A 12,248-nucleotide genomic window follows, 5' to 3' on the forward strand; every position below is an offset into this window, starting at 1 on the left:
TATAATGATATCATTATCCTTGTCCTCAAGGAACCTGCAAACTAGTTAGACAGATGGAGCAACACATGTGAAAGAATTACAAAAAAGAGCCTGTCTGGTGTAGTGGCTTATGTGCAAAAACACCATGGAGTTTGAAGAAGAATGAAATGTTTCAGCATCTGAGCGGTCAGGTGATGTCAGCAGAGAAGGGAGATTATGTTAGAGCCTGCAGGTTGTGAAGCCAACATACATTAAGCACCTTTTCCTGTGACTCACTCACCCAACTGTTTGCCGTATGACATTGATTTTGCCAATCATGTTTTGCTAATACTAAAACGAGGCAGTTAGGATCTTTGTGCTAGGTACTGGGCTAAATAACCTTCCATGCATGATGCCATTTCATCTTTCAACACCTCCCTGGAATGAGGTAGTAATAATTTAATTTAATTTAATTTTTATTTATTTATTTATTTATTTATTTTTGAGACAGAGTCTTGCTCTGTCACTAGGCTGGGTGCAGTGGTGCAATCTCGGCTCACTGCAACCTCCACCTCCCGGATTCAAGCAATTCTCCTGCCTTAGCCTCCCAAATAGTGCACGCCACCACGCCCACCTAATTTTTGTATTTTTAGTAGAGAAGGGCTTTCACCATGTTGACCAGGATGGTCTCGATCTCTTGACCTTGTGATCTGCCTGCCTCGGCCTCCCAAAGTGCTGGGATTACAGGCGTTAGCCACTGCGCTTGGCCAGAATTTTATTTTTTGAGATGGAGTCTTGCTCTGTTGCCCAGGCTGTAGTGCAATGGCGTGATCTTGGCTCACTGCAACTTCTGTCCCCCTGGTTTAAGTGATTCTCCTGCCTCAGCCTCCTGAGTACCTGGGATTACAGGTGACCACCACCAGGTCCGGCTAATTTTTATATTTTAGTAGAGACAGGGTTTCACCATGTTGACCAGGGTGGGCTGGAACTCCTGACCTCAAATGATCCACCTGCTTTGGCTTCCCAAAGTGCTGAGATTACAGGTGTGAGCCACCGTGCCCAGCCAAGGTAGTAATAATTTTATTGACAAAGAAACTGAGGTTTTGGAGCTGTTAGTCTGTCTAAGATCAAAGCATTAACACGTGGCAGAGCTTAGAATGGAGCATGATCACAGATTGCCTGATAGCAGAGCACATAAAAAGAGGAGGTGGGAGGCTGGGTGCAGTGGCTCATGCCTGTTATCCCAGCACTTTGGGAGGCCAAGGTGGAAGGATCCCTTGAGCCCAGAAATTCTAGACCGGCTTGAGCAACACAGTAAGACTCCATCTCAACTAAAAGTAAAAAAATAGCCGGGCATGGTGATGGGCACCTGTAGTCCTGGCTGCTTGGGTGGGAGGATCACCTAACCCTGAGAGTTTGGAGCTGCAGTGAGCTACCATCATGCCACTGCAGGCAGTGTGTTGGGTGTGAGAGTCTGGGCAGAGAGGGAGACTGGAAGAGGTGTGGAGGGCAGGGACCCAATGAGGCCAATGTTCTAGTGGGAACAGGGCATCTGTGGGGGAGCCTAAGTGACATATATAATATGGCTCGAGACTAATGGGCTACTGGCAGATGAGAGCTAATTTCAGCTTGAGAGAAGGCAGCTAGGCAAAAGGAAATATGAACCATGCAGATGTGACCTAATGAGGACTCAGAGTTGGGGGCAAAGAGAAGACTGTGAAGTCTAGGGGACCCCTTGAAGGCAATATTGAGAGGTATCTGTGACTGTATGGATGAGGACAGTCAATGACAGAGGGAGGATGAGAGTGATCTCAGAGTTGTTGCCCCAGCAGTCCTGAAAATAGTGATCTTGACCAGGCTGGGAAAACAGGGAAATTGGGTGGGAAAGGAGCTGTTCTGTTTTACACACATTAACCTTGGCGGAACATGTGGGAATCCTGTAAACATTTGGACGGATGAAGATGGGGCGTGTCTCCAAGCCTGGAGACAAAGATTTGAGAATCAGCCATTCAGAGAGAACGGCTACATCTCCAAAGCAGTGGTTCAGGGCCAGAGTAAGGACAAATGGCCACAAAGGGAAAAAGAGTGATTGGTTTGGATGGTTACAGGAAAATCAGGGAAACAGAAACAGTGTGTCACAGAAGAATGGCCCTCCACATGAGACAGGGCAGAAGTCAATGGCTCAGGTCCTGTGAGGAAGCCGACTCGGACCCAGTGGACTGTGAGGGTGGAGGAATCCCCACCTGCCTCTGGGGTGATGGAGAACTACCTGGGAGGCTTGGAGATGACAGGCAGAGAGAAAGAGCATTGGGTTTTTTTTTTTTCATAGAGAGAGCATCTTGGGGTCACCTAGGCTGGAGTCAGTGGCACCATCTAAGCTCTAGGTAGCCTCAAACTCCTGGGCTCAAGATACTTCTGCCTCACTTTCCCAAGTAGCTGGGACTGCAGGCACACACCACCATGCCCAGCTAATTTTTGAATTCTGTAGAGATGATGTCTCACTGTGTTGCTTAGGCTGGTCTCAAACGCCTTGGCTCAAGTGATTATCCTGTCTTGGCCTCCCAAAGTGGTGAGCTACTGCACCCAACCTCCAAGCAACCATTTAGGTGATACTGTCAAAGAAAAATATTCAGAGCGTATCTGACTGATGGCTTTAGATATGTTATACCAGAATAATGATTCATTATTAATATATGCAAAGTATAATTTCTCAACAATATTTTGTGGTAGAAAGATGAGCTAGTACAGTAGTTCTCCTTATTAGATTATTTCTTTACAAAACTAATTGACATGGTCTGGCTGTGTCTCCACCTGTATCTCACCTTAAATTGTAGTAATCCCCGCATGTCAAGGGTGGGGGCAGGTGGAGATAATTAAATCATGGGTGGCCAAGGTCAGGTGGGGATAATTAAATCATGGGGCAGTAAGGCCAGATGGATATAATTAAACCATGGATGTGGTTTCCCCATACTGTTCTCCTAATAGTCAATAAATTTCACAATCTGTTGGTTTTATGAATGGGGATTCCCCTGTGCAAGCGCTCTCCCTGCCACCGTGTAAAATGTGCCTTTGCTTCTCCTTTGCCTTCTGCCATGATTGTGAGGCCTCCCCCGTCATGTAAAATTGAGTTCATTAAATATCTTTCCTTTATAAACGAAAAAGAACACTAACTTTTTATTGCTACATGTTAGTTATACGTGTTTCTGGAACACATGTGGTATTTAATTATGAGACGGAGTTTTACTCTGTTGCCCAAGCTGCAGTGCAATGGTGTGATCTCCACACCCAGCTAATTTTTGTATTTTCAGTAGAGATGGGGTTTCACCATGTTGGCCAGGCTGGTCTCAAACTCCTGACCTCAGGTGATCTGCCTTCCTTGGCCTCCCAAAGTGCTGGAATTACAGATGTGAGCCACAGCACCCAGCCAATAAGAGAAGGTCTGAATTTTGGATACAGACTGCTTGAATTAAAAGCTCTTCATTCAGGTAAATGAAGCCCCAAACGTCTCATCCAGTGACCAGCATAGGGACTGAACCTGCAACCTTAACATTATTAGCACCATGCTCTAACCAACTGAGCTAACAGGCCACATGTGACATTTAGATAGATGCATATAATGTGAAATGGTTAAATCAGGGTTTTAGGACATCCATCACCTCAACATTTATCATTTCTTTGTGCTAGGCACATGTCAAATCTCCTAGCTATTTTGAAATATACAGTAAACTGTTAACTATAGTCATCCTACTGTACTAGCAAACACTAGAACTTATTCTATTTTTATACTCATTACCCTTTTGTCATTCCCCCTTCCTCTACCCTTCCTGGCTTCTGGGAATCACCATTCTTTTCTCTACCTCCGTGAGATCAACTATTTGTTTCCCACATATTAGAGAGATCACGTGATATTTTTTAATATCTGACTTATTTCACTTCATGTCCTCCAGGTCCATCCATGTTGCTGCAAATGACAGGATTTCATCCTTTTTTATGGCTGAATAATAGTCCATCGTGTATATGTACCACATTTTCTTTATCCATTCATTTGCTGATAGGCACTGGGGTTGATATTTTGGCTGTTGTGAAGCATGCTCCAATAAACATATGAGGGAGGTACCTCTTTGATATGCTGATTTCTTTTGAATATGTACCTAGCAGTAGGCTTGCTAGATCAAAGGTAGTTCTGATTTGTAGTTGTCTGAGGAACCTTCATATAGTTTCCCATGGCTATACTCATTCACATTCCCATCAAGAGTGTATATCCTTTTTCTCTGCATCCTTGCCAGGATTTGTTATTTTTTGTCTTTTTGACAATAGCCATTGTAACTGGGGTGCAATATCTCATCGAGGTTTTGCTTTGCATTTCCCTGATGATTAGTGATGCTGAGCATTTTTCATACACCTGTTGGTCATTTTGTGTCTTTTTCAGGCTTTTTTGATTGCTTAGCCTTTGTAGTGTGATTGCTTTTTAAGCACTGTCTTAATATATGTATAGTTTTAAATTATATGTACACACTACGATTAGCCAATATCTCAAGGTTTATTATTCACCAGGGTGAGTTCACTATTAAAAACAGAGGATTGGCCAGGAATGGTGGCTCACACCTGTAATCCTAGCACTTTGGGAGTCTGAGACGGGAGGACTGCTTGAGGCCAGGAGTTCGAGACCAGCCTGGGCAACATGGTGAAACCCTGTCTCTACAAACAGAACAAAAGAGGACTGGCAGGTGCAGTGGCTCATGCCTGTTATCCCAACACTTTGGGAGGCTGAGGCAGGAGGACTGCTTGAGGCTAGAAGTTGGAAACCAGGCTAGTCAACATAGCCAGATCCCATCTCTACAAAACCAAAATAATTAAGGTTAGCTAGACATGGTAGTGCGTTCCTGTAGTCTCAGCTTCTCGAGAGGTAGAGGCAGGAGGATACTTTGAGCCCAGGGGTTCGAGGCTGCAGTGGACAATGATTGCACTCTAGCCTGGGCCACAGAGCAAGAACCTGTCTCAATTAACAAACCAAAAAACAGAGGATATATTTCAAATGTGGTTCTTGATAATTAAAACATTATTTTCAGCTGGGCGCAGTGGCCCATACTTGTAATCTTAGCACTTTGGGAGGCTGAGGCGGATGGATCACCTGTGCCCGAGAGTTCAAGACCAGTGTGGCCAACATGGCCTGACCCTGTCTCTACAAAAAATACAAAAATTAGCCAGGCATGGTGGCATGTGCCTTTAGTCTCAGGTACTTGGGAGGCTAAAGTGGGAGGATCACTTGAGCCTGGGGAGGTTGAAGCTGCAGTAAGCCAAGATTGTGTCATTGCACTCCAGCCTGGGCAACAGAGGGAGACCCTGTTTAAAAAAAAAAACGTTTTTGGCTGGGTATGGTGGCTCACACTTGTAATCCCAGCACTTTGGGAGGCTAAGGGGGAGGATTGCTTAAACTCACAAGTTCAAGACCAGCCTGGGCAAGGTAGGGAGCCCGCCATCTACAAAAAATTTAAAAATTAGCTAAGCATGGTGGTGTGTGCCTGTGGTCCCAGCTACCTGAGAGGTTGAGGTGGGAGGATGGCTTGAGCTCAGGGGTTTATGGCCACAGCCAGCTGTGATTGTGCCACTGCACTCCAGCCTGGGCAACAGAGCAAGACTCTATCGCAAAAAAAAAAAAAAAAAATGTTTTTGTTTGGTTCCTTCTTGTTGGAATCAATTATATTGCCATTATGTTTACGTTGCCTGTGACTAAGGGTTTGTTTAGTAAAGCTATGTAAGATAACCCATATTAGTTAGGTTACTTGCAGTCCCCTGTCCGTGCAAACTAATGCATATGGACCCTGCATCCTTCTCTCTGTGGAGCCCTCACACCCAATTCAGGGTGCCACATAGGTCATTCTTGACCCGGCTGTCTAACATAGGACAATGTGAGAGTGCCAGGCCATTCTACCTCTTTTGCTACAAAATGAACAATAGATTTTATTTTACCTCCTAGTAAACTATCTCATCCTGGGACATGTGCCTCTGCCCCCACTTCTTATAGAGCACTAGAGGGCGCTATACAGAGGAAATGGGAGAATCACCCTTGTTATTCCAGCAGAGCATTCCTCTTGACTTTCACTTTTTAAGAGTTGGTCTTCTGTTGCCCATGCTGGAGGTCAGTGGTGTGATTGTGGCTCTATAGCCTTGAACTCCTAGACTCAAAACATCCTCCTGCCTTGCCTCCCAAAATGCCAGGATTCCAGGCATAAGCCAGTGCCCCCAGCCTCTTTCCTTTAGCTTAGCTCTTAGGCTTTTCCTTATGATTTCTTACCACCTTCCCTTCCAGGCACTATAGGTCATTAAAAGTGCCTGGGTCTGCTTCCAACTTGCACACAGCACCCTAGGGCCAGTTCCTTTACCTTCTCCTCCCCTCAGCTTCCTAGAGTCCAGGGATGAGAATCCCTCTCACACCATCCTGAAATGGCTGCAGCCAGCTCACATGGACTCGTGTGTGAAACTCTGGCAAAAACCAGAAACCGCCAAAGGCCAAAGACTGGTTTTATGATAAATGCCTTTCCAGTCTCATCTCTGGGAACACAGATTCCACATAGTACGCCATCTTCACACATTTCTTTACACTGCAGCAAATCATTTTATTGTGAAGTCTGTGTTTTCTTTAAAGCACTGAAGTAGGATGTACAGTTAGAGCTGTGTCACTTGTCAGCTGGTGATACTTACAATTCCTGCAGGTCTCTTTGCCCATGTAACTGTCACTTCCCCAAGTCTGCATCTATTTCAGGCTGTCTGCAACAAGCACTTTTTCACCTGTCAACAAAGTCCTGGGCCTGCGTCTGCTGCTGGTTTGAGGCCTAAGAGCTTCCAGGTGGTTTGCCTTGCTCTGGGTTCCACCCACTGTACTCAAACTCAGTCTACACAACCATCCAGTCAACTCAGTGGGGAGACACCACATCACACAACTGGTTCTGCATAAATTACTAAGATGGAAAGTAAATGCCGGGCACGATGGCTCATGCCTGTAATCGCAACACCTTGGGAGGCTGGGGCAGGTGAATCGCTTGAGTCCAGGAGTTTGAGACCAGCCTGGGCAACATGGCCAAACACCATCTCTACCAAAAACAACTAAAAAATCTAGCCAGGCGTGGGGGTGCGTTCCTGAGGTCGCAGCTACTCAGCAGCTGAGGTGGGAGGGTCACTTCAGCCTGGGAGGCGGAGGTTGCAGTGCGTCGTGATTGTGCCTCTGCACTCTAGCCTGGGAGATAAAGTGCGACTTAAAAAAAAGTAAAAATCTGATTATTTTTTGTGGGCCTGGAAACATTTTTTTTTTTCTGATTATGAAACATTCATCATAAATAACTGGAAAGATAAACAGAAAAAGAAAATAAAAATCAGCTGTAATCCCAATCTCATATTTTGGTGTCAATAGTTCTTATTCTCCCTTTATGGTAATTAGATTATACTTGTATTAGTCTGTTCTCTTGCTGATAAAGACATACTCAAGACTGGGTAATTTCTTTTTTTTTTTTCCCTCCTTTTCTTGCTTCATTTTATGTTGTTTTGTGCAGACACTGTGTAATTTCTAAAGAAAAAGAGGTTTAATGGACTCACAGTTCCATGTGGTTGGGAGGCCTCACAGTCATGATGGCAGTCAAGAGAGAATTAGAGCCAAGCAAAAGGGGAAACCCCTTATTAAACCACCAGAATCCATGAGACTTACTACTTACCAAGAGAACAGTATGGGGCAAATTGCCCCCATGATTCCACTACTTACCACCGGGTCCCTCCCATAGCACAGGGGAATTGTGGGAGCTACAATTCAAGATGAGATTTGGGTGGGACACAACCAAACCATACCACACCATTTATAATTTATTAAAATTTTTTTATTGTGATAAAATGATATGAAATTTATCATCGTAATCTTTTTTGTGTTATTCCCATTTTTATTTACAGAAATGTCCTATGTCCTCTCCTTGAATGTAAGATTGCATTTTCAATATTTAAAATTTCTCCTGCCCGTCATTTACTTATGCTAGCAACTGAAGTCCAATTCTTGCAATGAGCATTGTCCCATTAATATTAAATGACTTAAAAAAAACTTTTAGTTTCAGAGATACATGTGCAGGTTTGCTACATAGGTAAACTTGTGTCACAAGAATTGGGTGTACCAATTATTTTGTCACCCAGGTTACTAAGCATAGTACCTGGTAGTTATCTTTTCTGATCTCTTTCCTCTCACCCTCCTCTCTCAAGGAGGCCTCAGTGTCTGTTGTTCCCCTCTTTGTGTCTATGTGTTCTCATCATTTAGCTTCCATTTGTAAGTGAGAACATGTGGTATTTGGGTTTCTGCTCCTGTGTTAGTTTACTAAGGATGCAGCTCCGTTCATGTTCCTGCAAAGGACATAATCTTGTCCCTTTTTATGGCTGCAGAGTATTCCGAGGTGTATATGAACCACATTTTTTTTTTTTTTTGAGACGGAGTCTCGTTCTTTTGCCCAAGCTGGAGTGCAGTGGCGCACTCTTGGCTCACTGCAACCTCTGCTTCCCGGATTCAAGCAATTCTCCTGCCTCAGCCTCCCAAGTAGCTGGAACTACAGGTGTGTGCCACCACACCAGCTAATTTTTTTTGTATTTTTAGTAGAGACGGATTTCACTGTGTTAGCCAGGATGCTGTTGATCTCCTGACCTTGTGAACCACTGTGCCCGGCTGAACCATATGTTTTTTAATCTAGTCTACTGGGTTGATTCCATGTCTTGGCTATTATGAATAGTGTTGCAATGAACAATTGCATGCATGTGTCTTTAACATGGAGTGATTTATATTCCTTTGTGTATATATCCCAGTAGTGGGATTGCTGGGTCAAATGATAGTTCTAAGTTCTTTGAGGAACTGCCACAGGGGCTGGACTAATTTATACTGCCACCAGCAGTGTGTAAGCATTCCCTCTTCTCTACAAGCTCCCCGGCATCTGTTATTTTTTTTGACTTTTTAGTAATAGCCATTTTGTCTGTGGTACTTTGTATGGCTGCCCTAGCAAATGAATATAGGCATGAGCCACTGTACCTGGCATTCAACAAATATTTTCTGGTGTCACTGCTGTGGAGGAAGCAGTACTGCCCTCCTGAATGTGTGGGTTCCCAGGGAAAGCAGATGTGGAGAATGGTGATGGCGAGTGACGACTCACTTTGTCTTCAAATGTCCCAGTCAGTGGATAGGTGAGCACCATTTGGAGGAAGCTACTGCTTAACTGGGGCAAGACCCATCTAGAGAGACTTTCCCTTTGGAGGATTGATCTACACAGCCATTGTTAGTAACATTATATGTAGGGCTTAGTGCTGTCTTACATAGTTCCAGCTCGGTGTGGTGGCTCTTGCCTGTAATTCTAGCACTTTGGGAGGCTAAGGTGGGAGGATCGCCTGAGGCCAGGAGTTCAAGACCAGCCTGAGTAACATAGAGAACTCGTTTCTACAAAAAATTTAAAAATTGGCAGAGTGAGGTTGTGTGTGCCTATAGTTCCAGCTACTTGGGAGGCTAAGGTGGGAAGATCACTCTAGGCTGCAGTGAGCCATGTTTGTGCCATTGCACTCCAGCCAAGGTGACACAGCCAGACCCTATTTCTAAATAAATAAATAAGATTAAATAGCTCCATGTTAAGGAGAAGGGGGAGAAAACAGAGTTGTGACCACCAAGGCTTCCTAACACCCAGCCATGTGGAACTGTGGGCCTTACCAACTGAGAGCTAAGTAGCAAATTTTAATTTAGTCTCCTACCTAGTCATGAAGTAGAAATATTAATATATACTCCTATATCTACTGAAGAGAGATGAAAACCAGTTTTGCTGGATCTGACATGGTTTTAATTAGGTTATATACAGAAAAGTAAATGATTCTTTTATTTTTGAGGCAGTTGAGTAGCTACTTTATGCTCCTGTATTGTAAGCTATAATGTGACAGAAGGTGGATCACAAGGCACTTTTCTTGCAGTTCTGACTATACATTTCCCTTTGGTAATATTGAAACGCTTGGGTTTTTTTTTTGTTTCTATGCAAGGATCTGTTGATCTGTTGGTCATTTAGCAGCAGACATGCAGTGATTCGAGTGCTAGAAGATGAGTGATGATTCAGTAAATTCCCATTTAACTGAGCAATTGAGAAGGATGTTTGCTAATTCACTGATTGTTTAGGTTAATCAACTATTGAAGTAGGTGTTGCAAAATATTCACCTGTCTGCTTTGGGTGTTGTGTTCTGTGAGGTTGGGGAGAGTTGGAATGGCGTAGAGGATGGCTGGTAGAAAGAAATATTAAAAAATGGTTCCTGCATAGAGGAGTTAATAAACTAGTTAGGTAGACAATATTCACATATATGAAACTGAGACTAACTGGCTTGGAGACAGCTGCCATCTCACCATGTCATTACATAGCAGAGAGAGAGAAGGGGGGATTGGGTCCCTCTTTCTCTTCTTAAAAGGGCAATAATCCCATCATGAAGGCCCCACCCTTGTGATGTTATCTAAACCTACCTACCTTCCAAGGCCCCACTTCCAAACACCATAACGTTTCAGGGTTAGGGCTTCAACATATGAATTAATACAAACATTAAGTCCACAACAGATAATCACACCAAATATAAATCATCCAAAAACTGTGAATTAAAAGATTGTCAGACTGATAAAAAAAAGCAAGACTAGACTATGGGCTGTCTACAAGAAACTCACTTTAAATATAAAATACAGAAAGGTTACAAGTAAAAACATGGAAAAGAATATTATATACAAATAGTAATTATGAGAAGGATGGAATAGCTACATTAATATCAGACAGAGAGACTTCAGAATAGGGAATATCACCAGGAATGCAGAGATATATTAAATATTGATAGAGGGATCAATTCATCAAGAAGACCTAACAATCCTAAATATGTATGTACCTAAAAATAGAGCCTCAAAATATATGAAGGAGAGACTAATAAAACTGCAAAGGGAGGCCAGGTGCGGTGGCTCAAGCCTGTAATCCCAGCACTTTGGGAGGCCGAGGCGGGTGGATCACAAGGTCAGGAGATCGACACCATCCTGGTCAACATGGTGAAACCCCGTCTCTACTAAAAATACAAAAAATTAGCTGGGCATGGTGGCGCGTGCCTGTGATCCCAGCTACTCAGGAGGCTGAGGCAGGAGAATTGCCTGAACCCAGAAGGCAGAGGGTGCAGTGAGCTGAGATCGCGCCATTGCACTCCAGCCTGGGTAACAAGCGCGAAACTCCGTCTCAAAAAAAAAAAAAAAAAAAAAAAAAACTGCAAAGGGAAATAGAGAAATCCCCATTTACAACTGGAGATTTCAATATCCCTCTCTTAGTAAATGACAGAAAAGTAGACAGAAAAATCAGTAACCACAAGAATGATTTGCATAACCCTATTGAACAACTGGACCTAATCCACATTTATCGAATGCCTCACCCAACAGCAGTAAACACGTTTTTTTCTTTTTTTTGAGACAGAGTTTTGCTCTTGTTACCCAGGCTGGAGTGCAATGGCGTGATCTCGGCTCACCGCAACCTCCGCCTCCTGGGTTCAGGCAATTCTCCTGCCTCAGCCTCCTGAGTAGCTGGGATTACAGGCACACACCACCATGCCCAGCTAATTTTTTGTATTTTTAGTAGAGATGGGGTTTCACCATGCTGACCAGGATGGTCTCGATCTCTTGACTTTATGATCCACCCGCCTCAGCCTCCCAAAGTGCTGGGATTACAGGCGTGAGCCACCGCGCCCAGCAAACACGTTTTTTTCAAGTGCATGTAAATAATTTATCAAGACAGACCCATATGCTGCACCATACAATATGCTTCATCTTATGCAAAAGGATTGAAATAATTATGGATTACATTTTATGGAAAAAAAATATTACCAGACATTATGAAATCTAAAATATTTTGAAATTTAATAGAAAAAGCAAATAAACAATTCAAATTAAATAAACCATGGGTAGGAAAGAAAATCACAAGGGAATCAGAAAATATTCTGACCTAAATGAAAATATATTTCAAAATTTGGAGAATACTGTTAAAGAGTAAGTAGAGGAAAATGTATATCTCCAAATGCTTATAAAATTAGAATGTGCTAAAATCAGTATAAGAATCCAAATTAAGAAGCTAGAGAGGCTGGGTGTGGTGGCTTATGCCTATAATCCCAGTGCTTTGGGAGGCTGAGGCAGGAGGATCACTTGAGCTCAGGAGTTTGAGACCAGCCTGTGCAACATAGTGAAACCCTGTCTCTACTAAAAATAAAAGAAAATAATTAGCTGTGTGTTGTGGCAT

The 12,248-nt window shown here is 43.3% G+C and overlaps 1 protein-coding gene across 23 annotated transcripts in view; it reads right to left on the reverse strand.

Annotated features, from left to right (window-relative positions):
* LOC103794173 (uncharacterized) overlaps positions 1 to 12,248 on the reverse strand; it is a 50,742-nt gene that overhangs the window by 21,265 nt on the left and 17,229 nt on the right. The window lies entirely within an intron of this gene.

This window comes from Callithrix jacchus, chromosome 7 (genome assembly GCF_049354715.1).
Source record: "Callithrix jacchus isolate 240 chromosome 7, calJac240_pri, whole genome shotgun sequence".
NCBI lineage: Eukaryota > Metazoa > Chordata > Mammalia > Primates > Cebidae > Callithrix > Callithrix jacchus.